Source organism: Cnephaeus nilssonii, assembly GCF_951640355.1.
Source record: "Cnephaeus nilssonii genome assembly, chromosome: 7".
Taxonomy (NCBI): Eukaryota; Metazoa; Chordata; class Mammalia; order Chiroptera; family Vespertilionidae; genus Cnephaeus; species Cnephaeus nilssonii.
This window is the reverse complement of record NC_137078.1, coordinates 29,611,798-29,630,287: the sequence shown is the minus strand read 5'-3', so window position 1 is coordinate 29,630,287 and position 18,490 is coordinate 29,611,798. Positions and strand designations below refer to the sequence as shown.

Here is an 18,490-nt window from a genome sequence, read left to right as displayed (position 1 = left end):
AGGTATAGAAATTATACCACACACCCAGAAAAGCCCTGATTTCATGGAACTATATTCTCTATACAACAATTTCACAAAAATCCAAAACTATTAAGTCTGATTGAATGGTTAAACTCCATAAGATTCTTATACAAATAAAATAAAAAAGAAAATACATTTCAGAAACTATTTCTTTTAACTTGCAGCCTAGAGTAAAAAACTAAAAGGTAGGCATTCCTGTACTAATATTTAACTTTTTATTTCAAAAGAATTTCAAACTTCCAGGAACGTTGTAGGAACTGCTCAAAAAAATGTCCATGTTCTCTTCACCCAGACATTCCATTCAAGCTGAGCCCACCACTTAATAATGGTCGTTCTAGCCAAACATCTGGCCCATGCTCACACTTTGTACTTAGTTGTCCTCTCTCTTCAGTTTCATTGTATCTGGAGCAAGACCAGCTCTTCCTTGACCTTCACTGAGCTTACATTATGGAAGGCTGCTGGTTAATTATTTTGCAGAATGCCCCTCACTGGTACTAGTCAGGTTTTCTCATGAGAAAATTCAAGGGTTATAGTTTTGTGAACTAATGCTGTGTGCTTCTAATTACATCCCATCAAGTGACACATGATGTCAGTTTGTCACGTCACTGGTGACAGTAACTTTGATCACTTGACTAAGGTCAAATCTTCCAAGTTTCTCCAGTAGAGTTACTGTATTGCCCTTGATAATAAGGGCTGGTGGACAGATACTTTGTGGTTATACAAATATCCTGATCCTCACCCAACTTTCACTGACTAGGTTTAGCATCCACTGACATTTCTTACCTGAATTATGATGATGATTGCCAAATTACTATCTTTCTAATCTCCAAATTCTTTCCATTTATCAGACAGCATCCTATTTTAAGGAAAAAACTTCCCCCCCACCACTTATTCATGCATTTATTTGTATCAGTACAGCCCCATGGGTGCCTGGTTTATTTAGTGGATAGACTATAATGTCATTATTATTTTGATGTTTAGATACTCTCAGGCTTGCCTAGTGGGAATTCCTTCAAGCTGGCTGCTGTGTTTTTTTAGCATCTTCCCATCATTCTTTGAAAGCATCTATATTTTTTTGCACAAGATTTCCAAAACTCATTTTGTACCTTCTCTCCCCCAGCCCTAGAACCAGAAAATTTTTCAAAGATCTATGGTTCCTTTTAGCAAAGACTGGTATTTAGAGACTAAGATCTGGACAACAAATGTGCTTATATTCACTGGGATGTCACCACATCCTGGCCCTTTCAGTGAGCAGAGTTAGGAAATATGTTTCATTTGTGTATGTATATAGATGTATGTACATATTCACATATACACATACACTATCACATTTCTGTTTGTTTCTATATTGAAATTTCTATTTATATAATTTTTCCATATTGAAATTCTTGAGTTCAGACCAATACCTCAAATCCCAGTTCATAGCACAGGGTTCACTCTAGCTTTCTCCCTTTTTATATTTGTAACTTTCTTCTCTGACAGCACGAGTCTGGCTCCCATTACCTTCAATATATTTGCTCATTGGCCTCACTGGGATTTCTTATTCAGACCTTCCTAATGGCTTTCTGACTAAATTATTTAAAAATAAATTAAGAAAGCAAGCAAGCAAGAAATTAAGAAAGCAAGAAAGCAATGGCTTGCAATACCAAATTTTTGAGATTTAGTTATCTGATAAAAACATAACCTAGGCCCTAAGACTAAATATATCAACCTAGCACCTCGTTCCCTTGTCACAGAGGAAAGAGTTTAAAGCTGTTTTCCAATGGCTTCTTACCTGTCTCTCATTGTGGGTAAGATATATATATTGATCCTATAGTTATAACAAGAATTGACATCTGTAAATGTTATATTATTTTTTTTATATATTTTATTGGAAGGGAGAGGGATAGAGAGCTAGAAACATCAATGAGAGAGAAACATCAATCAGCTGCCTCCTGCACACCCCCCATTGGGGATGTGCCCGCAACCAAGGTACATGCCCTTGACCGGAATCGAACCTGGGACCTTTCAGTCGCAGGCTGACGCTCTATCCACGGAGCCAAACCGGTTTCGGCAATGTAAATGTTATATTATTAATAAAAATTTCAAGAACAAGGTGTCACTAACTTTTTCAAAAGAGATAATAGAAATTCTAATATATCCTTACTGACCATCCCATCCTATATAATAATAGGCTAATATGCAAATTGTCCTCTCGACCAGGAGTTCACCTGGGAGTTTGATTGGGAGTTCAACCTGGGGGCGGGGCCGGCCGGCCAACCACCAGTGGTCCCTCCCCCTGGCCGGCCCCGCCCCCGATCGCCCCCCCACCTTAATCGGGGTGGGCCAGCCAGACCCCACCCATGCACAAATTCGTGCACCGAGCCTCTAGTCTCCATATAATTAAGATGGGGAATGTGGGCCCACAAAGGTCACAGGCCTTACTCAAGGTCATGGAGCTAATTAGTAGCAACTCCCAATCCCGCGTTAGGTTCCTAACTTTGCAAATCAATATGTCATGCTATGTTTGAAGCATCCTCCAAATAACTAACATCTATTTTAAGATCTGTCCACTGAGAAACATATGGTACTGGGAGCCCTCATGAGAAAAATATATATCTGTGAATGTAGCAAGCCTACTTTAAAAAATTGGAAGAGAACAATCTCTTCCATGGGAACATCAACAAAACACTCAAATGCTGAACTAAAAGCAGAGTTCACATAACCAGGCACTATTCCTTACATTAATATCCCAAGATTCCTCCAAGACTCGGGGGTGGGGAACATCCAGCCTGCGGGCCATATAAGGCCCACAAAATCATTTGGTCTGGCCCTGCCACGGCATTGGGGGTGAGTTAATTAAATGTTTGACCAAATATAGCAGACTAATTTTTAAGCTGGTAGTTTTGTATGGCCCGAGAATGATGCAATCCAAACGGCCCTTGGCAGAAATGGGTTCCCACCCCTGCTCCAAGTCATCATAACCAGCATCAATCACCACAGTGCCACACGTATGAAGACATGCAAAATAGGGATAATAAGGCCATCTACCTCATCAGCATACTGGAAAGATTAAGACCGTGCTTATAAAAATATTATGTAAATGGGGCGGCTGGACTAGACTGTTCTAAGTGGCTCCTTTTCCCTTGATGTAAATAGCTTCTGTCAAAAGGCTGATTAAACCAACTTTGTGCAGCGAGGTATCGGCTCTGGCACCAAGCGTACATGAAGCACAGCGCTAAGCAGGTCATTCCAACTTCTGGTGGCCTAGTTTCCTGCTCTTCCTCTGTAAAATGGAGGTGACAGCGCAGAGTTCTCAGAGCTGGTATGCAAATTCCGTGAGAGTCAAGTATGTAAAGTGCTGAGCATGAAGCCTGGCTCCGGTACTCGGTTAATAGAGGGCAGCTCCCCTCCGGCCCCAGCCTGGTCACAGCCGCCGGCGTGCTCTCCCTTCCGAAGCCCTCCCCATTGCTCCTGGGCCCTAGCACCGCTGGCAGTGCACCTACCGGCGGGAATTGAAAGCTGTTTGAAATCTGCTCCGGTTGTAAATAAAACAGAGCCCGTTTTATAGTTGCAAGAGGACATTTAGGCAACTCCTAAATCACTTCGCTGTTTTTCTGGATTTGGCTTCACACAATCCTTAAGGATGGATTCCAGTTTCTGACTTTCCCCCGCCCCTCCCCCAGGGTACGGGACATGGTCAGTTTACCCAAATATCTTGGTTCTGAAGATGTCGTTTATCTTGACACTTCACCACACACGGCTAATGAAGGATGAAATTTCAGATTAGGATAAAAAAAAAAATTAAAGAAATGAGATGATTTTATGGAAAGGTGGCAAAAACGATAAAACCCTTAAAAGATTTAAAGGGGATCAGGGACAGAAACAGTCTTCAGGCAGCCAAACACTGGTGGCTCTCTTTCCTTAGTACGTGACCGCTGGCTAACTAAGCTGGTTTATTACTTAAAGCTTAGCTTTTTTAAACTGTGTTTTTTTTTCCTCTTCCAGAAAAAAAAAATGTCTAGTGTTCAATGAAATACCAGGTGCGCTGTGGCTTTCCCTCTTGTTTAAAAGAAAAAAAAGAAAAAGAAAAAAAAACACACCCATTGTCGCTCATAGGCTTCAGCCTAGCCTGTCAAGCAGGAATTAAAATCTCTTTAAAAACAAGCTTTGCCTGGTCATGTGTCAGGCCGACATGAGCTGGATCAGCTTACAGCAGGGGCCTGAGGTAAGGCGGCCCAAAAAACGTTCGAAGGAAGCAGCCCCCAGAAAAATGTACGATTTCTTCACTCATCTCCCACACCTTCATTCCCTCCTGCCTCTCCCCTTTGTAAGAATTGGTGCCATGCGCAACACAGATGAAAGAGTAATTTCCCTCCCTTTATTAATGACAGCTCTAGATTCTGAAATTAGCCCATCAGGGACTAATGTCTACCTCCCATTTCTAAAGATCTATTTTTCTTTTAAAATCATGAAATGAAAAACATCACTGTAAAACCCACTATTGGGCCTTTGATTTCATTAGGTCCAAAGGTACAAAGCCTGCAGAGCGAGGAAGTTGGGTTTATTTTTAAAGAACACATCAAATATTAGCTGAAAATTGGTTGTAAATGGGGCCACTTAAGCCTCCATGGAAAGGAATTGCAGAGGCTTGGGATTAAAATTGCAGGAAGCCAAAAAGAAAATTGAGGACAAGGAAATGATGACTGATGGGCTTGGTGCTATTATCTCTGAGAATACTAAAGACACTGAAGCTTGGGGGAAAATTACATAGGTGACCTTGAGAACGAGTCCAGACTGAGAAGGCAGCTGGGTGTAGCTTCCTGCGGGGATGGAAGTGGAGCGGGCCGAATTCCTCATTTCTAAATGGATGATGAAGATGTTTCAGATAAGCAGTTTTGATTTCCTTTTAGCATGCGGAGCTGCAAGCTTCATCTCCAAGAATAAATGCCATGTCCGCCTTGTAAAAGGCTCTGTCTTCAGTACCTGTAGCTTGAAACTCTTAAATGGACCTAGAGCATTTCATGACTTTGAGACATAGGAGATTGGAGATTAAAAATGGACTCTATTGACTAAATTACTGTGCCGTGTTTTTTCTTCCTCCTCTGCCATTGCATACAGAATGGGAAGCCCTAAGCCATTAAGGAGACTCAATCTAAACTTCCTGCAGCGGCTTCAAAATGAGAACTCGGATCCCAGGCAATGTAACTGCTGCAGATTCTTACTTCTACTTAACTTTCTGAAGGTGCATTTGCTAACGCATTCCTTTAGATCAGAGGCTCTTAACATGGTTAGTATAAAGACCTCTTTATTAATCTTAACAATTGCTGTGGACTCCAAAGAGCTTTTTCTTTTTCCTAGATATAGGTCACATCTAGAAATATTTACCATGCTACAACTTACAACTAATAACCGTTTAATATTGATTAATTTATTAAAATATATTCTAAAAACCCATTAGTACTAACATAAATGAAATTGTTATTAACAATGCTCAGATTTCCCCAAACTTGTAGTGAGATGGTGGCACTGTTTTACATTGTTTCAGATTTTTTTTTCATGCCTGGCTTAATAGAAGACAGCTGGAGTCTCCTATCTGATACATTCAATCTGTTGTGATATTTTGGTTAAAATACATAAAGAAAACTATGCTAAGTGAAATAAGCCGGTCAGAGAAAGATAAGTATCACATGATCTCACTCATATGTGGAATCTAATAAACAAAATAAACTGGTGAACAAAATAGATCCAGAAACATAGAGGCATGGAACAGACTGTGGAATCTCAGAGGGAAGTCGGAGGTGGTTGGGTAGGTGGGAAGACATCAACCAAAGAACTTGTATGTATATATACGTAACCCATGGACATAGACAGTAGGGTGTTGGAAGCCTGGGGTGGTGGACATGGATGGGCTAGAAGGACTCAATGGGGTTGGGGGTGGGGGATATGTAATACTTTCAACAATAAAGATTTAATAAAAAAATTAAAAAGAAACCCAATTCTTACACAGATATGAAGTTAAAAAAAATACAACACAGAGGAATAACATGATAGCCTTTTCAGATAATGTTGGATATTTTTTCCTTGACACTACACTAAAATGCAACAACCGTAGTTTTTATAGGACTCTAAACCCACATCAGTGAACTTTTCCTATGCTGATATATTAAAATCCATTGACCTATTTAGCACTTGATCTTTACCCATGTGCAATTTTGTAACAGCAATCATTGGCCATTTAGAAAATAATGATTCACTGAGTCATGCAGAGGTTCCAAATGTACAATAGAAAACTTCACGGTACACAAGTGAGAGAAATAAGATGAAAAAAGCAACATCTTAGTGTTATTATAAGTTATTACAAATAGTGTTATTATATTTGACCTTGTAGATCCACTAAAAAGGTCACAGGGACCTCAGTGGCCTGTGAACCAAACTTTGAGAATTGCTGCTCTAGGCAATCAAGGCACCAGAAACCAGTGGCTTGAATTCAGGGACTTGGGGAGCAGTTTGCCAGGTCACTGAAGGATCCTTTCAGGGCCAGTTAACATTAAAAAAGGTGTCTCCAAGTTGACTTTTCACCTGGAATTGGCCACAAAGGTCTAAATATGAGAGTTCTATATGGTTTCTAAGCTGTCTGCTAGAAACTGGAAAAGACACAACCCAATGGCCTTGACATTGCCCTCCACTACAAAAGTACCTGAGTTTAAGTATTAACAACAATGCCTCAAGTTGAAATCCAGATATGAAAACAATGTTTTATGATGAATAAGCCGGAATCATTTGCTATTGATTTTTTTCCCTTTGTGAAATTTGGAGGTGTAGTGATTCCTTCAAAATCGTTATTTGTTAGTGGCCCAACTGCTATAAAGAAAATTTTAGACTTGAAGTCATTAGACTCTGATAACCTACATTCACAATTGTCAGCCTGCTCCTAGGACAGGGACCTTCACTGTCCTGTCAATACTGTATCCCCAGTTCCACCACCTAAAACCAGTACCTGTCATCTACTCAAAGCTCAATAAATATTTGTGAAATAAATGAATGACTTCACTTGTGTTTGAATACCATCCAATATTTTAATGGCAAATATGACACTGTGTGTATCACACTGGAGAAATGAATAAGAAACACAGGTTCACTAATTCTACAGTATAATGGCATTTTAACAGATGAGAAAAAACAGATGAACTTTTTATCTGTAAGTATAGTCTGCTGTAATAAAAAAACTTTAATTCACAGGCATATTTTTGGTGAACACCTCATGAAATTCAGATTTCAAATTCAAACTTGAAGAATTTCTGATTGAATGAAATGCAAAAAGTAGCTAAAGGAAAATTAAGTCCTGCTATGTTTCCAAGCAATCTGATTCTTCTTTTATTTTTTAATATTAAAAATCTTTATATTGATTTATTTTATTTATTTTTATCATTCATTTTATTCCTTTCTTTAAAAAAAACAACACAGTAATACTTAAATGAACTATTTTGCAATATAATTCTCTTTTTCTTTTTTGTACCATCTAGTATGTACTTTCTGAATACCTACCATTTGCAAGGCTCCGAGTCAGACACAATGACAACTATGGAGCTAACTAACACATAGTCTATTGTGGGGACAAGACAGAATCCCAGACACCACATAGGAGAACAAATAAGCAGATAAGTAATAACAGACCCCAAGGAGACAGGAGAAGTTGGAAACAGAGATGGATCTTAAATGATGAGATATTCGTTTGCTAGGCAGCTACAATAAAGTACCAACAACAAAACATTTTTTCCAAGTTCTGGAGGCTAGAAGTCCAAGATCAAGGTGTCTGCAGATTTGGTTTCTTCCAAGACCTCTCTCCTTGGCTTGCAATAGTTGCTTTCTTGTTGTGTCCCTACATGGTCATCCCTTGGTCTGCATTATAATCTCCTTTGATTTTTTTAAAAAAATTATCTTTATTGTTTAATTATTTATTGATTTGAGAGGGGGGAGGAGAGAGAGAGAGAGAGAGAGAGAGAGAGAGAGAGAGAGAGAGACATCGTTTTGTTGTTCCATTTATGTATCATTCACTGGTTGATTTTTATATGCTTCCTGACTAGAGATCGAACCCACAACCTTGGCATATCGAGTCAACACTCTAACCAACTGAGCTACCCAGCCAGAGCCAATCTGATACTTCTTTTAAGGAGAAAAATTACTTTTCTTTTAATCCTTTAAAGACCAAAATTCTGGGCAAAAGCTGGGCACACCTGGCCAGTGTGGCTCAGTTCGTTAAAGCATCACCACATACATTGAAAAGTTTTCAGGTTTTATTCCAGGTCAGGGCACATACCTAGGGTGCAGGTTCGATCCCAGTTGGGGTGAGTGCAGGAGGCAACCTATCCATGTTTCCTTCTCACATTGATGTTTTGCCCTCTGCCTCTCCCTTTCCATCCTCCTCCCCCTGCCCCCTCTCTCTAAAAACCAATAAAAACATATCGATGGGTAAGGATTAAAAAAAAAAAAAAAAAAGCTAGACACAAAATAATACCAGGACTAAAATATTCATGTGTGCGTATTTGCATGTATAAAGATGAGCATGTCACTGAAGTTCTCACTGATCTATATTATAGCTGCATAAATGGTTCTACTGTTCTTTAACTCATAATGGAAGACAGGGCCAAAGCATAGAGAGGAGGTGCAGATAGGTAGAGTTACAGTGCCCCAATATTTCAGAAGTTTTTATAATTTGGATTATGTAGGTTATTTTTTTACAGTCCTGCTTGGGGAGAGAAAGTGGGCCTCCTTGGTAAACAGAAGTGACTGTTTGTGCAATAGAATTGATTATCTGTTCAAGATGGCTTATGCTTCAGGACTATAAAAAATTGCAGGTGGCTTTGGTTACAAGAGGAGCTATCAGTCATCCTGAACTATTGACACATTTTTATGTACTGTAGTCTCAAATCACTCACTAAGGTTACCTATTCATCCATAAAATCTAAAATTTGGAGTCCTACCTGGGGGAAAAGGAGAGATTTAAACGGAAAAGTCTACTCTCCCTAGTCTTAGAGCAGCATCACATTTTAAAACTAGATAGAAGGGCAAGGCTGAGTTCCCTTAAGCTCACCACCCTAGGGTAGCACCGATGTCCAGCTACCACCTTTGGTCAAATAATAACAGAAAGCTATGAATCCCAGGGATCGGAAGAGCTACTTAAACTCTTTTCACAGCTTTGATTTACGATTGGGCATGATCCAATAAAAATTATAGTCAATATTTATTTTTCTTCAACAATGTGCTTGTCACTGGACAAATTGCAGATAAAATCAATTCCAGCCTAGTCCCAGGAGCTTAAAAATTATTAAGCACATGCTAACCTTCCTGCATTATTAGAGATAGGCAAATAACTAAACAGAGCTGAAAGAGACTCTCCAAGAGATGATAAAAATACTGCAGTTATGGCTGTGTACGTTCCCTACCACAGGCGAACCTACTGGGAAGGCCTGACTGCCGGCTAATGACCACAGGGCCACAATTTTAAGCACATAATGCTGGATTTGAGATGAGGTGGCAAGAGGTTTTTACTGGCATTTCTTTCCTAATATAAAACTTCTCCAGCTAGATCTAAATGAATGAATTCTGTTACGCCTTCATTCCACAGCTCTGCTCTTAGATTCCAAGCTCTGTGCAATCCCGTTTTTGTCTACTTCCCCAAACTGGCAGTCATTTCCTGGGACTCTATTATATTCAACTCCAGAGAGCAAATGAGTCTTTCAGTGAAGTGTTTCCTCTCTTTCTCTCCCTTCGACTGTCCAGTATCTCTGGGCATTTTATAGTTCATCAGAACCTTTCCTAAGCAGAACTTTATCAAGCAAATACTTGGACAAAGGAAAGGAAGTTAATTAACACAGAGAATAGAAACCCATAGATAATAGTATGATATAGTCTGTTTTGCTGATTTTCTCTTTCCTAATTATTTTTGTCACAAAATATGGTTTGTGAAGTTGACTATTATTCTATGGAGCAGTGGCAGATGAAGTACACTGAAACCCATGTGGGCTTTTGTTTTGTAAAAAGACAAAAAGGAAGCTCACCACTTGACAAAGCTATCATTTACAGTTGACTCCCATTCTATGTTGCTGTGAGCTTTGTTCATTTACACGTATTTCTACAACTAGCACCACAATTTCCCATTTGTTTATTCAGTTATTCAGTATGTAATACATATCCGACATAATATTAGGTAATAGCAATAAAACCTTGAAGAAATCAATGCCCTTGCACCCAAAAAGCTCAACGAATACAGGGATGGGCAAAAGTAGGTTCATAGTTGTGAGTATGCAAAAGTTTTTTCTTGTATTATCGTTTATTAAATATTGTCTTACTTATTGTTATTATTAACCTACTTTTGCTCACCACTACATATTTTTTAGAAAATAAAAAGTTGCTTTGGGAAGGGTTGTTTGTTTGTTTTACAGAACATAGAAGGAAGAAAAGAAAGGAGGAAATGAAGAGAGAACCTCACTACTGTATTGCAAGTACAGCTTTCAAGGAAAGCTGCAACAGTAGAGAAGAGCTACATCCCAGTGTGGAAGGAGGAGTGAGAGGGGACAGGCAAGAGTTGGCTGAGAGCAGGCATTTGAATGGAGTCTTAAAGGACAGGAGGCATTCGCTGAGGAGTTAGGAGAGTAGGAAAGCACAAAGGACATCAACGGGGAAAGAGCAGTAAGCAGGAGCTTCTGTCCTCAGGCTTGAAACCTTCTTTTCCACATTCTTCTCCTTCACCTTTCGCAGCTTCACAGTCACCGAGTCCTGACCTTTCTAGCTTTGAAATCTCAGAGCAACCCCATCCTCTCTTCCTGCTGGTTCCATTCAGTAGAGGACTTTATTACACGATATGCTACTGAAGCATCCCCAACTGTTCCCCCTGCTCCACCCTCTCCACCTCCCATCCAACTCTCACTCACCCTTGATTGCCTATACAAGCTTCCAAAAAATGCACTTTGCTTGGCCAATTGTGCTCAGGTTGAAATGCTAAAGCCCTCACTCAGGCTCAGTTCTAGGCACCGATCTCATAACCTCATGCTTCACCATCTGACTTCATTTAAGGCATTGGGTCAACACCTGGCATATGGACGAGGCTATAAAATGGAATCACAATGTAACTACCTTATTGGGTTAAAGATTAAATGAGAATGTATATACAAACAAAGCACAGTGCCTGGCACTTTGTAAGCCCTCAATAAAGAGGACTTGTGGGGAAGGGCAGAAGGAGGGGACAGGGGAAGAAAAGAGAGCTACTTTAGGCTCTCCCCCAACACTGCCCTGCCTCCTCTTCTTTTCCTTTCCTCATCCTTAACATGCCCAACAGCAATTTCACTCAGCCATAGTAATTCCCCCCTTCTGGGAGCACAATTCAATACTAATTTTCTTTATTCATTATTGACCCTGCCAAACCTTAATTCTCCTCTTAATATAGTCGTTTTCTTTAAAGCAGAACCACCTTCTCAGTCTATCCAAGAAAAATGATCACTCCCTTCTCATTCCACAATCGGTTGGTCACCAAGTCCTATAAAATTCTAACTTTAAATTCCTCTCAAATACTCCCTTCTCTCTATCCACATTTTCAAGAATACTCATTTCACTAACTAGATATAAATTAATATAGACTCAATTTAATGTTTGACACCATGTAGCTGTTGTAAAGATCAACTGAGATAATACAAGCAAATTTTATAAATGCGATCTTTAAATGCAAACATATGACATTGTGATGTTTTTATGACCACGGAAAAAATGTCCAATAACTTGATCAAAAACTTCTGATAGACAAGGGCAGCCAGGTTAATGGCAAGCCAGCATTTGAAATTGTTGGAACAAACTGTTGAAGGCAGGAGAGGACTAAGAAGGTACAAAGACTTGAAGGGCCATGACTGTGGAGAGAAGGGGGCCTGACATTGGCCTCCTCTTTAACACATTTGTGGATTCTATTGCAAAGACTCAAAAGACTAAGAAGTTGCACAGTCTCACAGAGCAGGGCAGGCAAAAATTGAAGGTAATGGCCTGCTAAGGAAAAGGGCTCCTGAAAACAACCCCGACCTTCTGTTGGGATCCCAAAGGTCTGAACCAAAGGAGCAAGCATAGTAAACCAGACACGGAGCCACTTCACGAAGACCATGGACCACCTTTGGAATAGTCGGATCTCTGCCTGTAGCAGGGATGCTGCATCAAAGATCACTGGATGCTACATTAGGAGGACGTGTCCAGATCTAAGCATGGAGAGAAAAAGGAAAAGCAACATAGGAAACCCAGGTTAATATACCTGGAATTAGAATCCCAGAAGAAGTGAGGAGAGAATGGGGCAAAAGCACTATCTGAAGAGATAATGGCTGAGAATTTTCCAAAACTGATCAAAGAAATCCAGCCACACATTCAAGATGTGCTGCACACCTTGAATTAGGTAAATCTGAGGAAATTCACACCTAGACCATGAGAGTAAAACTGCTAAAAATCAAAAGACAAAAATGAAACCTTCCAACTGCTGGAACACAAAGACAAAGTGAGTACTATTAAAGCTGCAGGGAGGAGGGGGGGGGGGTTAAAAGTGGAGGGGAGGGGAGGGGAGACAGGGTATTTGAAAATGACAAAAATAAGACCAACAGACTCCCAATACAATCGCGGTAAACCAGAAGACATGGTATCAGAAATGGTATCATTGATGCACTGAAAGAAAATAACTGCCAAGAATTCTGTAGCCAGTGAAAATACCCTTTGGAAATATAGTCCTATAAATAAAATCTGAGCGATCTTATCACCAGAACACCTGAACTAATGAAATTCTAAAGGGAGCTCTTAGGCAGAAGGAAAATAATCCCAGATGAAAGCTTGCTGCGCAATGCTTCCCAGCGAGCATTTAAGCACATCTGAAAATATCAGATTGAAGATCTGAAGATTGAAGAGTATCTTTAGTCTCTGCTTGATCTGTCCTGTTCAATATTTATCCCCATGACTTGAATGGCATTAAAAGTAAATAAATGCAGAAAATGTGAAATTGCAAATATTATTTACAATTCAAAAGCATGCCCCCAAAGACCACAAACACTAAGCAATTCATTTTTATTGAAGTGCTCTATGATTTGGAGCTCTGTATTTACCTGTACTGGCCCTTAGAATATCTTACATTCCCATCCCATCATTTCTAAAACAACAAAACCTCTGACTTCCCTCAAGACGTATTTTAAAAGTTCCCCTAACACCCTTGATCATCTATGATGTGCCTATTCTTGTCGACTTTGTATAAGGCACTGAAAGACAGAATGTACCCACTGTTCAGTGTAGAGGTCATCTGGCTATCGTTCCTCACTGCGCACAACTGAGTATATTCTATCCTTCTTCTGACACACAAAACACCGAGATCACCCATGATGGCCATTTGGTTTTTGTTGTGTGTTTTTACATAACTTGATCACTACACCACAGTCTCCCTGAGACTCCCACACCAGTGACCTCTCTACATCCTTGAGCACAGTGTTCTGCACACCAGAGCCTTTACATACATATCCACTGAATCAGATCTTGAGACGAGAGAGCAGTGGTCCTAACTTGCATAATGGAGTTTAGTAAAAACAAACAGAAAATCCTTCATTTATGATTTTAAAAATAAACTGCAGCAGCATTGGGTGGGGTAAAGCTTGACATGATATGAACAAAGTACCTCAACATACTAGCTAATAAAAACCTTTTAATCTAGTTCATATGTCTTCTTTAGGTTGAATCTTGCTCTTAAAGGCTAGGTCAGACTTTGCACATATGAAGCTATCTTCCTTGTCCAAACACCCGCAGAAACTGACTTTTCAAACTCATGGTCTTAAAAGACTTCACAACAAAACACTACAAGGAACAGCTACACACAATGAGAACTGGCATTCAACCAAAAGTCTCTTAGCCATTTGGTATCTGAGGTAGAGCTGTAACTGTATCTAACTTCTTTCTTCCCGTGTTCTGGGCTTTGAAATAATGTAACTTTCCCCCAGGTTTCTGCCATCCCAAAACCATTTTGAAGTTTCTATATTTGTTAAATTAAACTTTGCACTTGAGAGTCTTGGTTATTTACTTAACATTCAAGGGATAATAACTGTTCAAAAGTCTAGATTTTACCATATGCTGTTCTAGCAAAAATGAGATTCACTGCAAAGGTCTGGACATATTAAGTCTCACCTCCCTCATGTCATCTTACTATGTTAATTTTGTAACTCGAGCTTTAAAAACCATCATACAAACACTCCTCCATGTGACCTGGCACTCTTTGGTGTATGACCACAGTATTATCACTTCTTTCTCTTGCCTTTTTATTCTTCCCCAAATGCTACTTTCACCGTTTCTATCTATAAATAAAAACTTTGTTTTTAAGTACAGGTGGATATCTCCTTAATAAATAAAAGAGAATCAATAGAATAGAATAGAAGGAGTCTTAGGCTGAAATTTGGCCTTAGGTCTAATCCCCAGTTAGTATTTAACATATTGCCCAAAGTAGTTAACTTTCTCAGCCTCAGTTTCCTTATCTGCAAAACGGGGCTAATGATATTGAGTTGTCAGAACTGTTTTCAGAATAGAACTAAATAATAAGCGGAAATCTCTAAACACAGTACCTGAAATGGAAGAAAGATGTTTGCTCATACATACAAACATACATACATACGTGTGTCTGTGTGTGTGTGTGTGTATTCTTCCTTTCTATCTCCTCTCTTTCTACTACGGTATCCAAGAACAAGTACCTCTTTACTTCAGCGCCACCTAGACAATTGACTTTACCTATCTAGGTTAATTTCCAATTCTCTTATTCTTTAAGCCATAATCTGCATGCAGTTTAGATATCTGAGTCATAAATACTCATCTCCTTTCCCTAACATTTCTTTGAGGAACTGAGGTTGTTCTTCCTAGATCATTCTTATTACTTTCCCCATTCTTACAGTCTCTTTATGGCACCCCTTTCCCCAACTACCAACACAAATGTTAGCTTATGACCTTGAAGATCAAATTGATATTCCCTCTCAACACGCATTCTTCTTGTTTCATCCTGAGACGCATTCCATCCATATCCATGACTCCACCATTTATGTATATAAAGTCCTAGTCTAGAAAACCAGGCCCTGTTTTTAGTATTATTTACAAAGACCATTGTTCCTTTCATGCATCCTTTTTCCTCTACCAGAGTTATACTATTGTGTCTCCTTTGATCTTATCTCTCAAAAGTCCTCATATTACTTTGGTATCCCATTAGGGATATCTCCATCACTGTAAGACAAAAACAAGAAGGTCCTTTTAACCAGAGTCTCTTTCTTTTTATTGAGTTCTTACTATATGCTGGCTTGTGTTGTAAGCACTTTACATGTATGAATGCGTCAATCTCACAATAACTCTACTGTTAGTCAATTGCATTATTATCTCCACCTAATAAATAAGGAAAGTGAAATACAAAAATGAGCTAAAAATGACTAGCGAACACCCAGCTAGTGAGTGACAGACCAAGTACTCAGACCCTGGTATTCCAGCTCTCCTGTGTCACAAGGGTCTCCAAAGTCACTTGTGTGCTGGAAGCTCTAAGTCAACACTGCTCCCTGCAGAATGCTGGGGTAACAAGATCTAAGCTCCGCTCCTAGGCTCCACACCGAAGAAGGTGCTAAGAAAACAGTGCTCCTTGTGAGGAGGCAGACAGATGCCACTGACTCTTTGGGGAAAAAAACCCTCATGCCCCTCTGCATCTCAGCTCAACCTTGGCCCTCAGCTCTCCAGCCCTGTTTGGGATGCATGGGGAAATGGTGAGGTTTGCATCGCTCTCACACCACTTCCTCAAGTTCACGAGTGAGCTGGAAGAGAATCCCCCTCCTCCCTTCTCCAGAAAGCGTGCCCTTTTAGAGTCTGACAGGGACTCTTCCACCTCATCCTTCCTCTCCTGGCTCAGTACACACACTGATGTTTACAATTCAGCCTCCAGGAAGCCCACCTATTCCTGACTTGTGTGGCAGTTACACATACGTTCACCTTGTCATAATTCATCTAGCTGTGTCACTATGCATTGTGTATGTCTGAATGTTACACCTTAATCACAATTTTTAAGAAGTATATTTGAGCCCCCAAAACCACATGTAAACAACCACTTTTATATTTTTAATACTTCATCTTCAACTTAACGCATCCGATACTGATAATGGAATAATTAAGAGACAGATCTTTAAAAAGGCAGTTTTATGCTGAAAACATTAAATGAGCTAGCACATAGGTAAACAAGTTAGATCTTCCAAGTTCCTTAAATGACTTAATCCTCTGCCTCTCACAATTCACATACCCCAAGATCCAGCATTCCTAGCTACTTGCTGCTGTCTGAGTGCACATGTTTGTTTTTTTTTCACAGCTGCATCTTCATCTAATTCATTCAACAAGTATGTCTTTAGTCAAGAAACAAACGTGAACCAAAAGCCCCAGTTTCTGCCTAGTGGGAAAAACAGATATTCAAATAACCATGCAAATAATGTAAAAGTGCAGCTGTGATAACTGCTCAGAAGGAGAGGTGCGTGATGAGCGAGCACTCATAAGAGAGAGGCTTTGACTTAGAAAGTCAGGCTTGCCAAGGAGGTGACATGGAAACGGGGATCTAAAGGACTGAACAGAGGAAGCGCGATGGGACAGCTTTCCAGACAGAGGGGAATGAATGTGCAAAGGCCCTAAGGTAAGAGGAGGCTGGTGAAGAAGAGGAGCTGAAAGAAGGCCACATCCTTCTCTGCTTTCAGTTACCCCTCTTCCATCCAATACTGCTCAAATGTCACTTCCTGTGTGTAGCTGTTCCCTCCTTTCCATTTGCACTGTAAATGGATATACCCCTCATACCATCGTAGCATTCCTTTTATCCTTCTGTTAGCACTTAGTTCACTGAATTGCAATTATCTGTTTATACATCTGTCTCCCTCACTAGGCTGAGAATTCATGGAGGACGGGAGCAGTAAAGTATTATCTTTGTGTCTCTCTGCATACATGTATAAGCATATTTTAGATGCTCACTAAGTGTTTTACGAGTGAAATAGGACAACTTAACCATGCCATGCACACGCAGACATAAACATGTTCACTTGAAACTGTATTACCTACTTGGTGAGCTGTCTCAATTTTTTTTGCAAAGACTCAGCTGGAAAGTAGCAACTTTTTAAAAAGCCTCTTTGCCCCCAACCTTAATGAATCATAAGGTGTTATTTACTTCAGCATCAGAAACAGCTGTCCTGACTTTGTTAACACAACGTAATTCATTTTATAAATATCACACAATTATCTAATTTCTAAGTCTCTGCATGCTTTGAAAGGTGTTATTTTGGAAACAAGTCCTGGCCCATCCTAGGGAAATTCCCAAACCAGCATTGTCATGGCTAAGTATATCTACAGAAGCATTGCAAGGCGGAGAGGAGGCATAAATCCCCTGCTGTGGGCATTCAGAGTGCTGACAGCCAGGCAGGGGAGGGGTCTCCACACCCCCGGTCCTGGCTGCAGTGGCCTGGCCTGCTTGCACTCACAGGTAATAATTTCAGAGCCCAGCAAAGCTGACACTAGCTTCCCTTCCCCAGAGCAGCACAGCGCCTCCGCGCAGCTGCCTGCCTGCCTGCCTGCCTGCCTGCCTGCCTGCCTGCCTGCCTGCCTTTGTAGGATTCGCCAGCAGAAGCGGGAAGGATTAGAAAACAGAGGCTGGCTTGTTTGCTGGCCCTTTTGCTGAGCCCTCCAAATGGGAGTAGCAGCCTTGGAGGTTTTCCTTACATGGTGTCAGCAACTCCATGGCCCACTCTCCAGCCACCTCCAAACCCAATCCCACCCTTTTAGGCAGAGGAAAAACAATGAAATCAAGATTAGGGTATTCCTGTTGCAACCCAATCCGCAGGCTCTCTGGCTATTCGATATGGGGTGGTCAGAAAGGGCTCTCCCCCGCCTGTCCCCCACCCAAGGTCTATCTGGGCCTGACATCTCTGCAGGATTAAGGCGGGTAGCAGGGGTGGGAGTGGTAATTTAAAACCGCGCTTCCCGCAGCCGTGTTTGTGAATACAAGGAGCTGGGTGCTGGCCATTCCCATACTCACGGGCACACTCCCGGAGCCCGGGAACTGAGACCAGGTCCCTGAGAACTGCCCTCGCTCAGACCCAGGCCGCTGCACACCACTTCCTCCTCTGTGTCCGCGCTGAAGGGCAGGATGTGGGCCTCCTGGGAAAAGAGCCCTTCACCAGCTGGTCACGCGGCTGCCCTTTGATCTCTTCCCACCAGACTGGGTTTGCCTCCTGGGTTGTTTTTTTTTTTTTTTGGCATGCATTTTTTTAAAAACCTGGCATACATGGAAGTTAGTACTTATTACAGATTTCCTGCCTTTATCTCGTTTAATTATAAAATCTCCTGGGAAGAAGGAAGAGAGTCTATGAAGTGCCAGGGCAAGGAGCAGAATCCATCCAGGAAAGCGGGGGTCTGAGGAGGGGCCGGTGAGGGGGGCACTGTGATG

At 40.7% G+C, this 18,490-nt stretch overlaps 1 long non-coding RNA gene across 2 annotated transcripts in view; it reads right to left on the bottom strand.

The window, feature by feature from the left end:
- LOC307103432 overlaps positions 1-18,176 on the bottom strand; it is a 157,749-nt gene extending 139,573 nt beyond the window's left edge. For both annotated transcript variants that reach the window (XR_013813817.1, XR_013813818.1), the window contains exon 1: positions 18,080-18,176. This is a non-coding gene — a long non-coding RNA (uncharacterized lncRNA). The remainder of the gene's footprint in view (positions 1-18,079) is intronic.
- Between the last annotated feature and the right edge of the window lie 314 nt (positions 18,177-18,490).